Raw genomic sequence first — 22919 nt, forward strand, 5'->3', positions numbered from 1 at the left:
TCACCAGCTTTCTGCATTGAAAGGTTTGTAATTCAACCACCCTATACACTTTTAAAGAGAGAATTAAATTAATAAAAGATTAAAAAGATAATTAAATCAATCAGAGATGGCCAAGATTTCAGTCCCATCTGAATCTGTACATGAAATACTACACGGTTATGGGTACAATATCGGTTACTGACCAAGACTTTTTTTTTAATTATTGGTTGTATACTGGATTTATTGTGTATTTAATATTGTTCATGCTCATCTCCCCTATTTTTATATTTAGATTATCTTTATTATTATCTAACTTGATGTTAATAACACTGTTAAATCTTTAGCAAATCTCAAAATGAATATCCGGTTTTCGTATGGTACTTTGTACTGTTGTAATGCCTGAATTCATTTGTGGCATTTACAAATAATTCATTTTATTTTTTATTTTTTAAATTATTTAGACAAAAGTGTATTCATTTCTTTAGACAAAATGTAGATAAAAATTATCGGCTTATCTGTGTCAACCAGAATTTTAATATTGGTGCATCCTAATTAAAAACTGTGACTAAAACATTGTTTATTAAACAAATCTCATCTGAATAGTACTACTTATTTATAATTGGGTCTTTGAAACCGATTTTAGAGTTTATCTCCAGGATATTTTGGCAATGCAGTCTTGGATATGCTTGAAAAGTCATGTTTGGGATCTTTTTTTTTTTTAAATGACATTTGAAATGCAGCTTTTTTTGGAGCCGTCAGCCTGAATCCTCTCCAACTCGTCATTGCTCATGTTAATGGATCTGCGCTAATTGGTGGACTTTTAATGCCTGAGTGGATTTATGCTGCACAAATCAGTCACTGTTCTGGTGGAGTAATAGAGAAGCTACCTGACAGAATGCCAGTCCATCTGTGTGCCAGCCCACCCTATTATTAAGTAGGGCACAGGCTTGTAATGCTGCCTTGCCACCTGCCACCATGATATCAGTATCAATAGTCCTCTTAATTATAATTGTAATTAAACTTTATCCTTCCAGCTCTGCTCACACACACATACTACTGATGTCTCATCCATTTGTTAGCATAGTCACATTGGCTTTTGAGTGACTGTAACTTATTACAAAATACTCATTGTTAACAGTTCGGCTGTTGATTGTGACTAACCGTGTGGGCTGAGTTGTCACTGCCAGGCGTTGCTGCATAGGCTCACATGCACCGCATGTCTTGAGAGGCTGCACGAATGGACATGTGGACCAGCGGGAACAGTTTTAATATGGGATCGGTGAGTCACGAGTCGTGTTTGGTGTGGGCTGGAGAGCATCACACTGAGAGCCACCTGTTTAAGGACAGTCCATTTTGAGAGATCTTTGGTTTTTTAAACACACCGTCATCTTTTGTGCTGTCTATATGGGCTAACTGACCTCATGGAAGTGCTCCTTTTTAACTAGAGTCCTATTCCCAATTTCCCATCATCACACTAACCATTGGTGTGGTTTAAAAAATAACTTGCATTAGTCATTGTCACCAGTTACATCAAACCTGTGCTAAACAGTCACGTGAGGTACAGTCAAGTGAGATTTACAGTGGGTACGGAAAGTATTCAGACCCCCTTACATTTTTTACATTTTTCACTCTTTGTTATATTGCAGCCATTTGCTAAAATAATTTAAGTACATTTTTTTTTTTGCTCAATTGGGTTTAAGTCAGGGCTCTGACTGGGCCATTCAAGAACAGTCACGGAGTTGTTGTTTAGCCACTCCTTCGTTATTTTAACTGTATGCTTAGGGTCATTGTCTTGTTGGAAGGTAAACCTTCGGCCCAGTCTGAGGTCCTGAACACTCTGGAGAAGGTTTTCGTCCAGGATATCCCTGTACTTGGCCGCATTCATCTTTCCCTCGATTGCAACCAGTCGTCCTGTCCCTGCAGCTGAAAAACACCCCCACAGCATGATGCTGCCACCACCATGCTTCACTGTTGGGACTGTATTGGACAGGTGATGAGCAGTGCCTGGTTTTCTCCACACATACCGCTTAGAATTAAGGCCAAAAAGTTCTATCTTGGTCTCATCAGACCAGAGAATCTCATTTCTCACCATCTTGGAGTCCTTCGGGTGTTTTTTAGCAAACTCCATGCGGGCTTTCTTGTGTCTTCCACTGAGGAGAGGCTTCCGTCAGGCCACTCTGCCATAAAGCCCCGACTGGTGGAGGGCTGCAGTGATGGTTGACTTTCTACAACTTTCTCCCATCTCCCGACTGCATCTCTGGAGCTCAGCCACAGTGATCTTTGGGTTCTTCTTTACCTCTCTCAGCAAGGCTCTTCTCCCCCGATAGCTCAGTTTGGCTGGACGGCCAGCTCTAGGAAGGGTTCTGGTCGTCCCAAACATCTTCCATTTAAGGATTATGGAGGCCACTGTGCTCTTAGGAACCTTAAGTGCAGCAGAAATTTTTTTGTAACCTTGGCCAGATCTGTGCCTTGCCACAATTCTGTCTCTGAGCACTTCAGGCAGTTAATTTGACCTCATGATTCTCATTTGCTCTGACATGCACTGTGAGCTGTAAGGTCTTACAGGTGTGTGGCTTTCCTAATCAAGTCCGAATCAGTATAATCAAACACAGCTGGACTCAAATGAAGGTGTAGAACCATCTCAGGGGTGATCGGAAGAAATGGACAGCACCTGAGTTAAATATATGAGTGTCACAGCAAAGGGTCTGAATACTTAGGACCATGTGATATTACAGTTTTTCTTTTTTAATAAATCTGCAAAAATGTCAACAGTTTTGTGTTTTTCTTTCAATATGCGGTGCTGTGTGTACATTAATGAGGAAAAAACATTAACTTAAATGATTTTAGCAAATGGCTGCAATGTAACAAAGAGTGAAAAATTTAAGGGGGGTCTGAATACTTTCCGTACCCACTGTATGGCTCAGTGGATTAATGAAAATAATCTTAAGAAAGAAGTAAAGAAATTTAATAGGAATGTTCATGCATAAACAACGTCTGCAAAGTTACAACGCTCAAAGTTCAAAGCAATGGGAGATATTTTCTTTTAAAGAATTCTCTGTTTAAGGACTACAACAAATGGCTGGTAGGGACTACAACAAGCTACTTCCCGGGTTGGTGACATCACTAACCCTAAAATTTACATAAACCCCGCCCCCGAGAACACGCAACAAAGGGTTGAGGCCATGTTATTGCAATAGAGTTTGTAACACAAATGCAATAGCATGTCATAAAAGCAAGATGACAACATGACAAGTTATAACAGATATTAAACTAAACTATACCTGTTCTATCTTCATGCAGCAATATTCTCTGGCTCTGTAGGATCTTACAACAGTTCCCACATGAGCAATTTATAGATTATCATGACAGAATATGCTAATCAATGACTTTAAGATAGTTATCTCCACATCAGCTACATAAATTCATCAACTAACCATTCAGAAACATCCTGTTGCATTCTACATGTTGTCACTTCTTCTTGAGTCTCTCCATCATTGTCCGACTCCGGTTTGAACATAAAAGGCTGAACAGTTTCTGACATTTTCAGTGAGTCTGAGGTAATCGAAGCTGTGCTAACACAAGCTCTTGAAACTCCGCCCTCTTCTTAGGAGCAGCAGTTCATTTGCATTGAAAGGGACACACACACAAATAAGCGTTTTTGCTCACCCTCAAAAAGTGATCAATTTAACATGCTATAAAAAAAAATTATATGTGGGGTATTTTGAGCTAAAACTTCACAAACACACTCTGGGGACATCAGAGACATTTAACATCTTGTAAAAGTGGCACTATATAAAAATAATAAGATAATAGCAGTTAAGAAAAATAACATTTTTATGTTTCATGAACTCCCAGGTGATTAGTTATAAAAATAAATAAAAATGATATTATGATGCTAAATTGAGTGCCCATTAGCTAAGATAGCAGAACTCAAATTGCAGAGTAACTGTTTTTGACATGCTAATGTTAGTAATAAAACACCTTCATACGGTTCCGTGTCAGTTACTCTCACTAATACTGCAGGATTTCACATTCCTAATGAAATGCTGTGTTAATCTAAATTTAATCCCTTCTCTTGGAACAGCGTGAAACTGAGCTGTTAGCATGTTTTAGAGACAGAAACAGTGTTTATGTGTCAGGCAGCGGTGACCTTTGCATCTACTCTTCAAACTGATCTTTCCTCACATCCTGAAATTCCCACAGCGCACCAGGATCTGCTCTAAAACCTCCTTCAACCCTTTATGTTTCTATCAGACGGGATTATGCTTGAAAGAAAAGCTAAGGTCAGAAGTAAAACCTGTGGCTAAGTTCACAAGCACTGGCAAAAACAGATAACAACGGCTCCAAAATACAGCAAACTGCTGTCCATATAGGAAGCTACCTACATGAAAAGAGAGACAAATAACTTTTACATTAGCATTCTAAGCTAACAACCCAATTGTAAATGCAAAAACAGCACACATATATTACAAATATTGGGCGAAATTGTCACACTATTTAAGCGCAAACCCTGCCCTGCAGCTGATTTCATTCAGCTCAATCACGCAGTCAGCTGTCACTGTGACCAATCGTCTGAGGGGCAGGGTTGGCTTTTAATGTGTTTGGGGGGAAAAATCACTTAAAATATTCCAGTTTTAAAGATGAACCATGTACACTGTTGTGCCATTATTTTCGTAAAATGTTATTCTTTTGGAAAGAAATGTTTTTTGAATGTTTGAAATGTTTAAAGACAATCGTCATTGATTTTTTTATATTCTGTTTGGTGCTGTAAATAATAAAAAAGTGAAATAGTCAAATATTAAAGGGGAACTACCCCCTTTTTATTGCATTGTGAACTTTTTTTATTGCATTGTGAATGGGATTGCAAAAGGATAGATGTAATTGCCTTAGATGCCTCAATTTGGCCAGAGCAAATAAAAGGACAAAGTAGTTTTAATACCGACTGCTTAGAAAGCTTTATTTTAGGAGTGCCTAAAAATACTGTTAGCAAGCTCACTAGCATTTAGAACAAAGCCACTGAAAAGACGCAGCATATGTTTGACCTTCAGGGATTTTGTAGTCATTGACAGGAATAATTCTGCTAATCAAAATTGTCAGCCATACACAAGTGTTCGTATGTGTAGGATGACACTGACTGTTCTGAAGCTGTTTGTGTGTGCGTTTAAGCTAAGCTAACAGCTGAAGCTTGTGATTGATCGAAGCTGTGGAAGCTGGCAAGGGCAAATGTGATGCCATATATACATCCTTGCCCTGTGTAATAATTATTATGTGTGTTTTGATAGATTAATGAATTATCAGTATGCTTCATAACTGGGTTAGGAATGTGCAAGCTGAATGTAGGCCATGACTGGACTTCTCTCAGCTGCTGACAGGAGTAATGGCTGTGCTCATTGTAGGCTGTATTTTTAGGCAGTGTACATGAGGTGAGGGGAGGAAGCACGAATACTCACTGGAGCCTCTGTGTGTCTCTAACCTCTTAACCCATTTCCCTGTGGCCTTGCTCACATTACAGGACTACCCCACCACCTCCCCTCGCATGCTTTTCAATTCCTCACCGTCTGGCATCTGTACACTTGTTGTCATCGAAAATCACTCAGCCCTCTCTTTCCTTCTCTCTTTATCAGTTATGTTTCTTTTTTTCTTTAATTTGTTCTCTAAGTGAAACTCAGTTTATATACTTAGCCACAGGCATTTCTGGGTAAATCAGTAAACCGGTCAAGAACATGTTTCAGAACATATTTCACCTCAAAATCAAAATAACAAAATAATTATGCTATGCTTCAAGGCAGTTCATAAAAATAAATGAGAAAATTATCATTTTTTTTAAATGAAGCATACCTACAAAATTGTTATTAGTATAACTGGGAAAAGAAAATAAGCTTATTATAAAAACTTCTATATAATAAAAGTCTTAGTATTGCAAGACTTGATAAAATGATAAAAATTTGGTGTAGTAGTAGTAGTAGTAGTAGTAGTAGTAGTAGTAGTAGTAGTAGTAGTAGTAGTAGTAGTAGTAGTAGTAGTAGTAGTAGTAGTAGTAGTAGTAGTAGTAGTAGTAGTAGTAGTAGTAAATAATAATCCTAATAATCATGATAATAAATAATAATAGTAATAGTAATAATAATAATAATCATGATAATAATAATGATAATAATAATAAATAACATTACTATTATTATTATTATTATCATTTAAACAAGAATGCAACTCGCCATTTAGAGTAATGGGGAATTTTTCTACAAATCTCTCTCTCTCTCTGTCTAATATTTAAATGAAACTTTCCCACCCAATTATTACTGTAACGTAATAGATCAAATAATAAAAATATGTAATATTTATATTCAAGTATTTAGACAAAATAAAATTTCTTGTACTTTCTAACATTGAAACTTTATAGTGGTGTGGTTTATTCAAAATCTCCACTGAAAGTAATGGGGATTTTTTTTTTTTTTTCTACAAAACTCAAAAGCTTAGCTAAATTAATTAGAATTTGGTGGGTAAATGTGCATATCTATCTAAACTAAATTGTTACAATGCAAATAATTGTAATGACATGAAAAATAAGCTTTTTTATACCAAATAACATTTTCTTTTTCCCCATTGCTTCTGGGGTGAAATGCGACCCAAGAATGTTTCTGTGAGATTCAACCTTCTTGTGTTGTCAACCGTATCTCTGTTTGAACTCTGTCTTTTAAAAGCTGTGTCCCTGTAGTCTCTGGTATTTATTGTGCCTGGTTATATCTGGTCTCTTTGCATGATGGAATGATGAAATAAGATGATAGAGTTCATTTCTCCTGAATAAATGGCTATCTACGTGCGTTCCCTTGGCGTCTTGCTGCTTCTGACGTCAGTGGGCAGAAAGGAAGCTCTACTCACTTCTGCCAAAGAAAAATGGTTCAAGCAATCAGGCAAAACATCCTCTTTTAATCTGCTTCACTCAACTGCAATGATTTATTTAACAGTTTGCTTCTGAAGAACATTTTGAGTTTTGCAGTTGTACATTTCAAATGGTTGCTTCTCTTCTCTAGCTTTTTACTTTCTTTTTTTTTTTCTTTTCAGCCCTGTCCCCAGTGATGCAACTCTGTTCAAACATGAGCGAAACAATCACTGCTGGGTGTTTGGCACTGTGTTGTTTTTGTTTTGGGTTTAATTTATTTATGCATTTGTTAGTTGAAACATTTTATGGCTTTGAGCTTTCAGGCTGAAATCCTGCTCATATGACACTTGAGTAAAATAGGCTGCATTTACTGTACACTGTCAACCAGTTCTCCCCCATCTAAACACTCTTGTTTATCCAGTACTCATTTCTGTAAATTTTCTGTAATTAATATCCACTGTAACAGATTTTAATGCCTGTGCATGTACAAACAATGTACTTTTGAGCCTCCGAGATGTCAAACACATATTTTGCAGCGAGAAGATATACTTTTTAAAATGAAAAGAAATTAGTATAAACCAATTAAACATGTGAAAGCACCACAAGTCACTCTTTTCCAGTTTTGTGATACACTCAAGGCTGGTTGTGTGCATATTTTAACACATTTTGAAGGACATGAATGAGAATTCATTATTCCATTACATTACTGTGCAGAATTAGCAAAAACAGAGTAATGAATGGTATGCATGAGGATCTATAGTATTTCCAAAAGAGAATAATGGGTGAAGAATGAGCATGTCTTCGTTTATTCGGAATAACCGTATACAGGAGTACTCTGAATAGATGTACACTCTATGAAGTCACATCATTTTTCTACTTTTCAGACTTAATTGCATTCCTGTGATGTTTTGAATTCCTGTAGGTTAGGGTTGTATTCGATAGTGTGTCTGGTACGTCTTGGTCGTTCATAAATGTAAACATGGCTTTGCAGTCTAAACGCAGTAATAGTGACTGTGTGTGTGTGTGTGTGTGTGTGTGTGTGTGTGTGTGTGTGTGTGTGTGTTTTCATCAGCAATATGTGGGCATGCTCAGCTCTGCATGGTCAGGGTTCACTGTGTCATTCAGTGACATTGAGCTCTCTCATACACACACGCACACACACACGCGCACACACACACACGCGGCTTAATTGGGAGTTCCCACCAAAATCTGTTTTTCTCTCTTAAACCAATTATAACTGAATTGAAATATGCTTTATTGTTCCTAAAGGGAAATTTGTCTTGGACTCCACAGGGGTGCATAATACATTATCATTTAAAAAATAATTGTATAAATTAGAGAAATACACAGTGATACAATGTAGAACATCATTATGAATATAAATGGCCTTACTCCCTATCCCTAATATACATTTAATATAACATACATTTAACATTTTTAAAGTCACCATGAAATCAAAATGGACAATTCTTGTTTTTTTTTTATGAAATATTGCAGTATTTATTACAAAAAAATTAATGTGCCCTTGTAATCAGAATAACTTCCCCTCCCTCCTGCAGCGACTCTTCTCTTCTCTTCTCTTCTCTTCTCTTCTCTTCTCTTCTCTTCTCTTCTCTTCTCTTCTCTTCTCTTCTCTTCTCTTCTCTTCTCTTCTCTTCTCTTCTCTTCTCTTCTCTTCTCTTCTCTTCTCTTCTCTTCTCTTCTCTTCTCTTCTCTTCTCTTCTCTGATGATGTTTACTGGTGTGAGGGCAGGATCAACCTGTCACTCACATGATGTCACATCAATAGCAAACCACATCCATCCAATCAATTCCCTGTTAACAAAATCAAGTCCCTCCCTCTATTTTTTTTTTCTTGTTCTATAAGCAGTTTCATTTGGATCTATGTCACAATAGGGAAGAAAAGATGATCAACTTCCATTTCATGCCAACTTTAAGATATGGATAAAGGCATTATTATTTTAAATAATTACTATTCTAGAATGTCGCTAAAAGAGTTTTTTTTTTCTCACTTCTGTGGATATAATCAGCTGTTTCATGCCCAGGTGTTTTGAAACACGCAGGCTCTTGCTGCAGACAGCTGTGGTCTGGACTGTATCTGAGACTCATTTGCTGGAGAGCCAAGCTGATATGCATGTAGGGTGTTATACATTCCTCTGAAGTTTCCACTGGGTTTGCATGCCAACATATCCCTCCTTATCTGCTCTCCTCTAAAGCCCAGTTTAGCTGTCCTTCCAAACGGCCCAGTCCTAAAGTGTGTCAAAACAATGTCTGGATTTATACTAGTGTTTAAATTTTAATAGGGAAATATTTCAAACAGTTGAATTTATGAGAAGGTGTAGAGAAAATGTGCAGCACTAGAGATAGTGAGAGATTAAATGGATGCAGCTAAAGTGGAGATAGAGCATGACGGAATATTTTAGGCATGGATTGGAGATTGGAGAATTTGTTTTCTTTCTTTTTTTTTTTAAAAATAATTTCCCTCCCCCCATTAAAATGTGCGTATGAATGAGGAAATTATTCTATATTATTCTTAAGTGGGCTTAAATGAAATATTCAAAACATTCTGCAATTTTCATATAAAAAAAGTTAACTTACACAGTAACGTGATTTAAAAACTATTAAGACTGGAATCAAGGCGAATGCCACTCACAATGCCAGCATTTACAACTTGTTAGCAGTTAGACCCACCTTATTAGTTACCATCACCTTTAGTACTGTGACCTGAATTAATACTTAAAGGGTTAGTTCACCCAAAAATGAAAATTCTATCACCATTTATTCCCGTCATGTCGATCCAAAACCATAAGAATTTAATTCATCTTTGGAACGCAAATAAAGATATTTTTAATGAAATCTGAGAGCTTTCTGTCCCTCCATAGAAAGCTACACAACTGGAACTTTTACACCTCACATAGTTCATAAAGACATCATAAAACTAATCCATATGAATGGAGCGGTTTAAGGCCCCGATATACTTCAAGCGAAGTTCTTTTTCGTTCTTCGTTTAGGGGTAAAACAAAGTTCGAAATGCGTGACCAGCGATATACTGTAAACGAACATCTGACGCCGCCCACACTGAATATGTAAATAGGTGCTGTACACTTTATTCTCGGTAATAAAATAAACATGACAAAAAAATTAGAAAACTGCAAGCATTTTTATAGAAAGCATAAGAAAAGCATCTGATCAAATTAGCACTCACATGCACACGTCTCTGAAAATTATCACTCAAGTCACATTTATTTGTATAGTACTTTATTCAATATTGCTTAAAATCAAGCAGCTTTACAGTATCAAACAAAGCACAACTTCATTTTGTACTATAAAGCGGCTATCCAGTGTGTTCATGTTTTCACTTGCGGAGATCTTACCTCAACAAACTCAAACACATGAAATGAGTCAGAAGACTTCCATGCGAATGAAGGCGGAGCCTCGGCACACGCCTCCTATTACGTTATCGCCACACTCTAAAAAATGCTGGGTTGTTTCAACCCAAATTTGGGTCAAATATGGACAAACCCAACCGCTGGGTTAAAAAATGCATTTAAAAATTTAACCCAATGGTTGGGTTTGTCCATTTTTGACCCAAACTTGGGTTGAAACAACCCAGCATTTTTTAGAGTGCATGGACCAATGGTAGTACGAAGGTGTTTTGCAGCTGGAGGGAACTTTCCCTAAAAGTTCGCTTTGGCAAGCCGTTTCGAACTTCCAAAAAGAACACAAAACAAACTTAATTTTGGCCTGATTTTGTTTGAAATGACTTCACATCAGTTCGTTCTTCGATTTCGTTTGAAGTATACCAGGGCCTTTAGTCCAAAATTTCTGGAGAGACTAGATCACTTAATATGATTAACAGATTTAATTTAGGCTTTTATTCACATATAAAAATTGATCAGCAAACATAAACGAGCTCAACCGAAACTGCTTGATACGAGAGAACAAACCTCAAACATGCTGCATAACACATGGGAATGAACCTCATTGGTTCTCGCACATCAAGCATACATGTTTGTTACGTTGGTTTACCACAACTGATGTGTACGTTGATGAATGTTTTGTCATTAAAAGCCTAAATTCAAGCTGTTCATCATATAAAGCAATCGTTTGTCTTCAGAAAATGTTGGACTAAACTGCTCAATTCATATGGATTACTTATACAATCTCTTTATGAACGTTTTAAAGCATCAAAGTTTCAAAGTTGCAAAGGCAGTCTGAGGAGTCAAAGAGCTCTCAGATTTCATCAAAAATATCAAAAATAATAAGTCTTACAGGTTTGGAATGACATGAGGGCGAGTAATAAATGACAGAGTTTTCATTTTTGGGTGAACTAAAGAGAAAGAAGAGCAAAATCTTGTCTGAATATATGGGAGACAGTTGCTAAGGTAGAATTGCTCAGTAACATTTTAAGGTCAGGGCTTAGTAAAGGGTCAGGTTTATTACTCTTTCATGTGCTGTTGTTGTTCAAAAGTGCTACGTGAGCAATTGCAGGGACAAAGAAGGTCTTCTCCTCTATAACCTGACGTGATTCAGGCCCCTGGCACCAGACTACCTCAAACAACCTGAAATGTGAGAAGAGGAGAGCAAAGAGAGAAGAGAATAGAGTCAGTGGTGAGTCAGGATGCAAGGTGCGAATCGTCAGATGTGTGTCATCTTCATGAAAAGGGTGATTGCAGAAGACTGGGAAATGTATACCTGAGTAAAACTGTACTCTCAGCACACCTGGACATGATGCAACATGATACACCTATAAAACACACTCAATTTATCCCACAGGTTTCTGCCTGTAGTGTTGAAAGTGTTGATATTAATCTGTGAACATTGTCTTTAGTGGCAGTGTCTTGTGGTGTGTCACTCTGAATTTCACAAGAACAAGATCATCTTTCTTCTCTTGTCTGTCTTTATCTGTTTGTTCATATTTGGCAGTGTTTTGAACCCTCATTCCCATCGCTGTAAACACTAGCGCTTTCACTGTAATCAGTGTTTTGCTGACCTTGAGAACAGTTTGTATGGAGCTTTTCCCAAAGAGTTACTTATGCCGTGTCATTAGTTTGTTTCAGTGAGTGTTGGTGGTACTGTAGCACATTACATTCAATGTTTTTAAATTTACACTTTTAAATTTACATCATAATAACAGAGTTATTTTTTATTTTCAAATGTACACTACTGTACAGAATTTTGGGGTCAGTAAGATTTTAAAAGAAATAAATACTTTTTTCTGCAATTAGACATTGAAGACATTGTTATAAGATTCCTACAGTATTTCAAATAAATGCTGTTCTTTTGAAATGTATATTCATCAAACAATCCTAAATATATGTATCAGTTTCCTTTTTTTCAACATTCATAATAAGAAATGTTTAAGCACCAAATCAGCATTTTTAAATTATGATTTCTGAAGGATCATATGACACTGAAGACTGGAGTAATGATGCTGAAAATTCAGCTTTGTCATCACATTTTAAAATGTATTAAAATAGAAAACTGTTACTTTAAATTGTAATAATATTTCACAATATCCCAGTTTTTACTGTATTTTTGATCAAATAAATCTATCTTTGGTAAGTACAAGAGACTTGTTAAAATCATTGAAAATCATATTGATCCCAAACTTTTCAACGGTAGTGTATAACGTGTTATTTTTTTGTTTATGTAAAGTGTAAAGTGATTTCACTTGAAGCCACCTCAGAATAATTAATAAATAAATAAATAAATAAATAAAAAGATTTTATTTCTGGCAATTGCGACTTTAGTTCTTCTCATTTATATCTCACAATTGCAGCTTAAACTTTCACAGTTGCAACTTAAGTTGCAATCTTTTTATCTAACTGTTGCGACTTTACTGTATTTTTCGTAATTTAATTTTATATCTCTCAATCAACAATATCTCATACTTACAACTTTATATCCTGTAATTTTGAATAATGGAAAATTATTTTTAACTTTCCCTGCCAGCATTTTAAAAAAAAAAAAGTTTTCAGCCAGTGGCAGTATTTTTGATCATTTTCAAAAAACTTTCATGGCCCCCATTTTGTTTTATGAGTAACTGAACATAGCTTGAGGTTCATGCATTCTTTTTTTTTTTTTTATAAACACTTGAAGTTTCATTAAAAAAAAACAAAAAAAAAAAACATTTTGTACAAAAAGTTGAGAAAAGTCATGTTTTTGTCAAAGACGCCAGGATTTGATTCAGAACGGAGTAGAGTCCATCAACATCCCAAAAGCTTGCACAGTCTTATATCCCTTCTTGGGTTTGACATTTCTCTCAGTAACATTAGGCAGTTTTGGTTTATCTGCTGTTGGATGTTTGATGATTGTGTTAGCTTACATGTATTTAAAGGTGCAGTGTGTAAATTTTAGCAGCATATAGTGGTGAGGTTGCGAATTGCAACCAATAGCTCAGCACCCTGCTCACCCCTCCCTTTCGAAGCACTTTTAGAGAAGCTACGGTGGCCGACACAAAGAAAAATGATGTCGTTGTCTAAGACCGCAGATAGCCAGGCAAGCAATGAGGTTTCTTCTTGCTTCTTACAAAGAACGGTCTCTGCTTCTAATAAACCAGACAACAACAACAACAACTACTACTACTACTACTACTACTACTACTACTACTACTACTACTACTACTACTACTACTACTACTACTACTACTACTAGTGACGATGCAAGCTGCCTCTAAAAACACCAACGAACATAGAGACTTAACGTGCTCTATAGAGCAGCTTGTCCGTTTAGGGTTACTGTAGAAACATGCCGACGCAAAATGACAACTTGACATGGAGGGGGGACCCACTGTGTATATAGATAGAAAGGGCCTTTTATAAGGTAATATGTAAGTTCATTATGTAAGGGCTTTATACACCACTCAACACATAGTTATGTATGTTATATTGCTTTTCTGTCAATAGATCCTCCTAAATTATACACATCGCACCTTTAAGCAATCTTCTATCGCTTTTGTCTGCTTCTTCATTTTTATTTGTATCATGAGATTCAGAAAATCTTGTCAATGGTGAAGAAAAAGTTAATACTGTCTCACAATGTGGCAATTTCTTATTTTCAATTTTATCTCAAAACTAACATTATTAAACATTTAGCCATTTTTTTGTCTTTACTCTTTAAGGTGGAAAAAAGGCAATGGCATTACCAAACTGAATTTCAATATGGTTGTCTTCAAACAGGTAACTCCCCCAGCTCCCACCATCTGCTGTTAGTTTGACAAACAGATAGTCTTGTGCCCAAACTCATGCCATGCCGGTTGATTCTGTGTTGCTGTGTTGGACTAGCATGAAGGTACTTTACTTTTCTTAAAATGTAACAACATTTGTTTTATTGGGAGTAATGATATGTAATGTTAAAGGTAACATTCCCCTATGCTGGTTGCAATATGTGTCGTCAGCATGTGCAAAACTAGCATTTGAGAGGAGGTTTTGAAACATCACTTTCCCAGAATCTCCCAGCATTGAACCAACAGAGTGGGAGAAGATCTGGAGCAGAGCTTTACAACCTACGCACCATCCCTCGCAAGAAACGCAGAAAAACGACAGCATGCACTTCATAGCATGTGTAGCTGGGAGCCCTCCACCCCCAATAATCACATGCTCGCTATACTCCACATTAGACTGAGAGTGATATTAAGCACTGAACCAGACTATCAACGCCGCTGAATGCCAGCATGTGCTGCGAGCACTCGTTTGAGCCGCCGATGAGAGATCTCCCCTCTCTTAATCATTGCAAAACACACGAACAAGTTGGGCAGCAGCGCCTGAGTCATAAAGAGCTACGGCGCTTGCCCTTCTTCAAAGCTGTCAGCGAGCTTATTCTGACAGCAAGGGGAGTCCAGAGGGGCGTTAGTAATTTAGGAGCCGAGGTACTGCGCTAAGAAGTGTGCTAGCGTGAGTCAGAGGTTGCAGGCTGGTGTTTGGCTCGATACCTCATTAGCGTGTGAAGAGCAGTGCGGTCTGGTCTGGCTTTCAAAGAACGCTGGACAGCAGTCTAAATCTCTGAGTGAAGCCATCACATAGTCTTGAGAACTTCTTCAGTTTAATGAAGTTCAAATGTCTTAACCTGCTGTGGTGTAAAGCTGAAGTGTGTATTTTCAGAGCCACTAAAATGCTCGCTATCGTCGCTACAGATGCACATTTTCATAGCAGTGACTGGTTTTCAAACTTATTGATGCCACGAGCCCCCAAATATTATAGCAAATATATTATTATTATTTTTTTTTGTTATATTGATATAACAAAGAGAGCAACTAAAATACATTTATAAATGTTTGGAAGATGCTTCTAGAGACATTCTGTATTCTCAAATAAGAAGATTATTTTTTTTTTTAAATGTTGTTGAGGATTGAGTTATGAACCTGCTAGGAAGGAAATGAGTTTTTATGAAAATTTTGTACATTGTGTGAATAATGTTTGATACAGTGAGGACTATGCAACATCCTGCATGATTCTCACAATGAATAATATTGTCTGGAGGCATAGTTGTTACATTGTTACTTCGAGCCCAATTCTAATTTGAATAAGAAAGGAACATTGCCTAAAATACGTATTTTGTACAGTGCATTTTTCTGACTACAAGCTAAAAGACTATTTGTTTTTTTTTGTTTTTTTTGTGGCTATTTCTTTGAGTGTTTCCAAATTGTTTTTGATTGTCATTTTTGTGGGATTGTATTTTTTCACATTTTATATTTTGGGTTGTAGTGAAAAAACAAATAATTACTGTATTTTTGGCCAGATGTTTGTCCCATTCAAATTTCCCAGCTGCTACCATTGCTGTGCTTTCCATGAAAAAACTGGAACTATACTTCCTTTTAAAAGTTTGTGGTTGGCAAGGTTTTTTAAAAATGTTAAAAAATGTTATGCTTACCAAGGCTATTTATTTTATCAAACACAGCATTTATTTGAAATAGATTTCTTTTGTAACAATGCAACAGTCTTTACTGCCACATTTGATTAGTTTAATGCTTCCTTCCTTAATAAAATAATAAATAAATAAAATAATAAATATTAATTCTTAAAAAATAATAGTAATGAGATCTTATTGACCCCAAACTTTTAAATGGCGATGTACATAAATGATGTGCAGTTTCTGAAAATCAAAGCCTCGGAATGTTGGTTAGCAAACAGAATGAATCATTCCAAAATGATGTGGTTTAAGAAAGAAACCATAGGACAGAGTCAGCTGTATTCCTCCCCATAAAAAGGACATGGTGCTGGAACGATTGTGCTAAGGGAAAGAGGTGAAGAGTTCACTTGGAGTCCTGTAGCGGGGGTAATGTAGCGTAATGGAAGCGTGTTTTAAATGCAGTTCTGCTGAGATCAGCGGGAGAGCTAAAGCTGGAGATAGCTGTTCCTCTCATCTCTTTTAAGGAATCAGCGTAGAAGAAAGCAATCAGTTTCTCCTTTATATGTTATCTTTCTTTAAAGTTCTTTTCAGCCAACTAAAATGTCCTTTCCCATTATTCTGTGACTTCAGTACATTTACCTCTGTGAGGGGAAATTGATTTGAGTGGTTGTGAAGTGCTAAATTGTCTTGCCTGCCATAGTTAGGTAGGTGTTTGGTCTTTTCTTGTGTGAGGAGAGGGGTGAGGAGTGTCACAGTGAGAGAATTTTTCTTATTCTGTCTCTGTTCCTTTATTTTTTCTTTTTCACAATGTGTGTGGACAGACTGAAGTTGGAGACCTAGAATTGCACCTCTTGTCTTAGAAAAGACACAATCTTTGTATTAGAAGGCTGCTTGTACAGGCTCCCTGGGAGTCATGAAAAGGCCCTAAAACCAGCCAGACAAGAGAAAGAAGTTGTGAAGACCAGAAGAGAAGAGTGCAAGAAAGAGGCCTTCTAGATGACAACAGAGAAGAACTGAAGAGGGAGGCTGCTGAGAAGGAATGAGACAGGCAAACTGGGAGTTGGTGGAGTGAGTGGAGGAGTGTTGAAGGTTATTTTCCAGCTGTTATCAGCCGACTGTCAGAGTGCTGGTCAGTGTCTGACATATGTACGTCTTTCCTTTGGTGCCTGCAGATTTCATATGAACATTTTAGTGTTTTTTATTTATTTATTGTTTTTTTTTGTTTTTTTTTATCAGAGGCATCTCTACGTAGTTTAGTGAAAAGGATTACACACACACACACACACACACACACACACACACACACACACACACACACACACACACACACACACACACACAAACACACACACACACACACACACACACACACACACACACACACACACACACACACACACACACACACACACACACACACACACACACAAATTATCAGAATATTTCATTTCAAGTGACTCTTCTGAAGCTTTACGATAGCTTGCTCTCTAAAAAATGCTGGGTTAAAAACAACCCAAGCTGGGTAAAATATGGACAAACCCAGCAGGTTGGGTTAAAAGGCACCTATTATGCCCTCTTTCACATGATGTAATATAAGTCTCTGGTCTGGTCAAGTTTCAGCTTAAAATACCCCACAAATTTGCCCCTATTTGGGGGTGAGCAAAAATATGCCTTTTACTATATTAATATATTGCTGTCTAAAAAAATAAATCCAAAATTGGTTGAAAAAAATGTCTGGGTAAAAACAACCCAATCCCTGGTTTTGTCCATATTTAAACCAGCAGTTTTTAGAGTGTGGTCATTGTTTTTAGTTCTAACCAAATGTTATTGACAAATCTCAAATTATATATTTGATGGAAGAAAATATTTCTTAATGTTGCAGTGGATGTAACAGATATCTGTGAATAATGATTAATGGTTCCTCACAATTAATGGTCCTGGCTTCAAAGGTCTTGTTTAGCATGCAGTTTTAATAGTAACTTTTTTTTATGATTTTTTTTTTCTTCTTGTTTTTTGGTCACTCTGAACTGCCACTGAAACAAAATGTTAATATTTTTTAGTGTTTCACAGAGAAAATTAATGGCATGAGGGTTTGGAATGACATGAGCGTGAGTACGTTTTAAAAGTATTTGATGTCATTTTCAGGTGTATTGTTCCTTTTAAGAGGATATAAGTGATCCAGATGTTTTGCTAACTTCTGCCACACTTAGCCACTGAATTATATCCCCTACCACAACTACATGTCTTCTTTCCAAAAGCACAATGATTGACAAGCAGAGAGAATTTCTGGTTGTCCCAGAGAAAGGTGTAATTTCTCAGGGCACCTATTAAAGTGATATCTGTCAGGTAGTAGAGGAATTTTATATGTGATGTCCCAAGAAATGAATCCAAGAAATCAGTCGTTTGGATTTAAAATCCTGTCGTGCTGAAAATATGGACATGTGTACATAGGTGTGAGTAGTCCTTAACACTTTTCAGTTGTGTCTCTGCTACTTTTCAGTTTGGCACATACAATTTGCACTGTTTGCTCTGTTGGAGAGATTTCTTTCTTTCCATTTCCCTGACAGTCCCTTTGGCCATCGAAGGGGTTCCTGAAGTAATGACATAATGGTATAAAGTGTTCTGAGATGCCTCCTCCGGCACAGCCAGATTGGTTTTAGCAGTAATTGAAAGATATTAGAGCTGTAATTTTCTCTGAACAATCTCCACCGTTAACCAGCTAGGAGCTGCCAGAAGGCTATCAGTAGATTGAAGTGGACTGAACGGTAAGTGGCTGAGAGACCTATAAGGGAAAAAAATGCATAAGGGGAGAAGAAAGTTTAATAGCTTGATGGAGAAAGAGCTAGAATACACAAAGTCAACCTTCTGCTTTCTGCTCTCTTACTACCGTTGGGTTTGGTCGATCAATCCGGTATGATGGAGCTGTTCCTCAAATAATGTGTGCACCAGGGAGAAAGGCCTTTGGTTTTGCCATTTTCCACCATGTGATGGAATTAATGCACTTGGAACCAATGTAGGCCTGAGAAAATGAACAATAACAAGCTCTCTGCTAATGAGAGTGGCTTAATGGGTTTATATTATGAAGGTGTCAACCGGGTTCGTCTTTACATTGGAAAAATGGGCCAAAGCGTTCCTCTGCTGCGTCGCTTTAGATTTGATTTGCTTAAACCACTAAACCCCAGGCATTCTCTCCTCAGCAGTGTCTAATGAATGCAACAAATCCTTTGGAATAAAAAAAAAAAGAATATGTTTGTAAATGAATTCAGTAGCTGCTCCTTTACCATACACCGCATTCAGGCATCCTATTGACAACATCTCGCACGTGCTCTGCGTTCCAGCAGAGTTTACTTCCAAGTCTAATCAAATGCAACTCCACCACCTAATCAAGGGTTCATATTTAACTCTGCAGGACTGTAAATCTCTATGTGAATGATTGAACGCCCTTGGTTGAACACAAATGAATATATTTGTGTTTTCTTTCCTGTTTGTGTACGCAAACGAGACGCTCAAGGTGCCCTTCTCTTCTCACTGTGAACTTATTTGCATACAGCCCATCAGTACGTCTTTTCCCTATCTGCTCATCATCGCACATGCTTTTATGATGCTCACCAAAGCTTATAATTATTCCCAGACGGTTCACCTTTCTGACTGCTCTCCTTCAGGTCAGCTCAGAGTTATGAAGCAATAAATGAAGCTGAAGAACGGATGAATAAGATACCTATAAATCAGATAAATCATTCCAGGCATTTCTGACTCCCAGTGTCTGCAGCAGCCCATTAAAGCCTTTCATGCCATGATCATATCCCTTGAATAAGCGTTACGTCTTCTGTTGGGGTGACCTTGCCGTCACGGACATTTTGCTCGTCAGGTTATTTGCGACATTGAAATGGTAATGCCTCTATAAATTCACATCCTATTGTTGCAAGCAATCCCCACGTATTGTCTTGTACACAGTCGCACACTCACCTTTGTTCTGTGTGTGTGTGAGTGCATATGCACACCTATGCAAATACATAATTGCATAAGCCATAAAAAGGAGGCTGTCGAGGTGCACTGGTGCATGGATAACGGCGCTGTAGCCCTGAATCAATAATCAACTTTCCCTTGAGTTAGTAAAAGATATTACCATTTCACCCAGCTCATTAAAATGTTAATCACTTTACTCATTATTTGGAATTGAAATTTTTGATTTACTTAAAATGTCTTACATAATTAGTTTAAATTTTGAGTTAAAGGGCCACAGTGGTTTCTGTGTCCCCTTTCAGTTATGATGAATAACTCCACAATGAGTTATTATAAAATATATAATAACTATATAATAATATATAAAATACACTCACTGGCCACTTTATTAGGTACACATTGCAGGTACACTAACTGCCTTAGTAGTTACTGTTGCCTTTCTATCAGCTTTCTACCAGTCTAGTCATTCTCCTCTGACCTCTGGTGATGAGGCATTTTTGCCCACAGAACTGACATTCACTGGATATTTTCTCTTTTTGGGCCATTTTCCGTAAACCCTAGAGATGGTTGTGTGTGAAAATCCCAGTAGATCAGCTCATTTCTGAAATACTCGGACTAGCCCGTCTGGCACCAACATACATGCCATGTTTAAAGTCATTTAAATCACCTTTCTTCTGCATTCTGATGCTCAGCAGATCGTCTTGACATTCCCTGTGTCCCAATGTCTATACTATCCATCCTAAGTAGTATGTGAGATTACAATAATTGTGTCCCAAACAAGTGTATGTTGAAAAGAGTATGCCAGAAGTCCCCGGATGGTCTACTATTTCTGGTAGATTTTCGAACTGTGGATTTGTGCACACTATGAAGGCTAATATTGCCCACAACTCATTGCGCACTGGATGAGGTTTTGGTTCAGAACTACAAACATGAGTAAAAGTGTTAAAAAAAACTACAAAACATGGCGGATATGCGTGACCGATGGTGAGAGGTTTAGATAAAGGTTTGAGTGACTAATAATCAAAGTTTTACATGATAAAAATATTGATTTAATGTTATCAGTGTTATATTTTGTTTGCAATAACAATGTGGACTTTTATAAAGATCTGTTTGGCCATTAACTTTTAAGTGCATCATTATGTATTAATATGAGGAGAGTTCTCCGCATGAAAGACTCGCGACTGCAGATCAACATGCTACTGCATTATTCTCTGATACAGTAGGAAATTAAATGAAATGTGAAGGATTTTAACTGTGACGATATGATTGACAGGCCAGTTTACGGTGACAGGATGTGACAGAGAGCAACCATTAAAGACGCAATCGTATGACGTGATAGTATGTCCACTCTTTTGCTACACGCTCAAAAGCATGTACTTTTTCTCCACAAAAAGACTACATACTTTTAAGGTGCCATGTTGCTGCCATGTGATTGGCTGATTAGATATCTGTCTTAACGAGCAGATGAACACTCAATTGATATTAATATTTGACTAAATTCCTAACTGTATGTAACTGTATGTAATGCTGATGTCCAATGCAGATGAAAGAGAAAAAAGTAAAAGCATTATATCACAATTTTGAATGACTGCTCACTAAACCTAAAAATCGCTGAATTCAATGTTGCTGTATTGTGACCCACATGTCGATATAATAAGGTATTACTGATTCCCTCTCTTAGCAGTCAGCCTGTAGCTCATTTAACTGTGTAACCAGGACAAAACTCTCTTAAACCCCTGTTTATCAGCAGCCCAGCCAGCCAGTTCTTCAAAGCCCTGAAGATAAGTGCATCATTTACTCAGTGCAGATGCGTCCTCTCTGCTTGCATCACACCAAGCATTTATGCACACTTACTGAAAATCTCCAGCCTGTCTCATTTTCTTGAGGTAAAGAGCTGGGTGAGTGTGCATTTGAAATCCAAATCAACCATGTCTACATCCAAACCAACTATCATATACTTAAATCCTGTCTAGAGATTTTCATCTTATTTGAATTCTACATCTGATGCACGTTTTTTAACCCACTCAACCCAAGATCAGAATTTCTAAAAGGCACAATTTACATTCAGCTGGAAAGAATCTAGTTAAAATGAGAGAGAATTAAATGAATTAATTAACCAAACGCCTACCCATAAAGCTTATTCAGCCACTCAGGCTTAAGTATTTATTTATTTATTTGTTTATTTTATACTTTTGTGTATTTCAGGTCGTGTTGCAGTGCCAAAAGAGGGCAAAGTTGACAATCTGTTGTCTTTAAAATCCAACTCATTAAAGCAATGTCACGCTCATGATTTATCCTAAACTCCTGCCAGCACTGCTTTCCAATTTTTGCTTTTCAACATGAATATTAGTGGCCTGACAGTAGACAGGGATAAATATCTTTTTTGAGCCCTTCAAAAAATTGGGCACTGGACAGATATCTACATCATTACGAAATGTTAGCATTTTATATATAGCTTGAATGATTTTTGATAACCAGATGGTACATGCTTAAGACAGCAGAGGCTAAATGGCCAATGCTATCCTGCAAAACCTTGACCCATTAGCCAAAATCATCCAATCCTTGACTTCATTTTCTATTCATGGAATTCTAAAGCCAGTGCATTAAATGACATCTATATTCCTCTACATTAAACAATTTAAAAGCATGACAGGACAGTTTTTGTTGAATCTAGTCCATTTCAGAAGTTATGGGACCTTGTACGTATCTCTCCTGCTCCCCTCTGCTAGGCGTATAAATGAGGTTGTGGATGCTAATCCCCTCAAGCTTATGTCAGCCATATTCAATAGACCAGGGCAGTGCACATATGCTGCCACCTGTGCCCACTCAGAGACTCCTCCACCCAGCCTGCTATTCTGTAGGGAAAATTCATTCACCCCATCCATACATCCCGCCCTTCTCATGGTTGAGATGGAACTGGGTGTTCATTGGTTGCATCTGCTGCCCACCTGGATGTGTGCCTCTACACCCCCCTTTCTTGCCTCTCGGCCAGACCCCTGGGCATCCTCTCAATCGCAGACCCTGCCATTCAGATACTCTGCTGCTGCCCTCAGTACCACCCATGATCCTGCAGTCTGGCTGGGCATTACAGGAATAGGTCACCCACAAATGAAAGTTCTGTCACTGTTTACTCACCGTCATGTCTTTTGAAGTCACTTTTCTCTGTGGGACATAAAAGGAGATAATTAGCAGAATGTCCAATCTGCTATTAACTTTTTGTTTTATTTTATTTATTTTTTTTACTTTTTTTT

The 22919-nt window shown here is 37.3% G+C and overlaps 1 protein-coding gene across 1 annotated transcript in view; it reads left to right on the forward strand.

The window, feature by feature from the left end:
- The window catches only part of igsf3 (immunoglobulin superfamily, member 3), a 177785-nt gene that overhangs the window by 40236 nt on the left and 114630 nt on the right, over positions 1-22919 (forward strand). The window lies entirely within an intron of this gene.

This window comes from Chanodichthys erythropterus, chromosome 14 (genome assembly GCF_024489055.1).
Source record: "Chanodichthys erythropterus isolate Z2021 chromosome 14, ASM2448905v1, whole genome shotgun sequence".
NCBI classification, from domain to species: Eukaryota; Metazoa; Chordata; class Actinopteri; order Cypriniformes; family Xenocyprididae; genus Chanodichthys; species Chanodichthys erythropterus.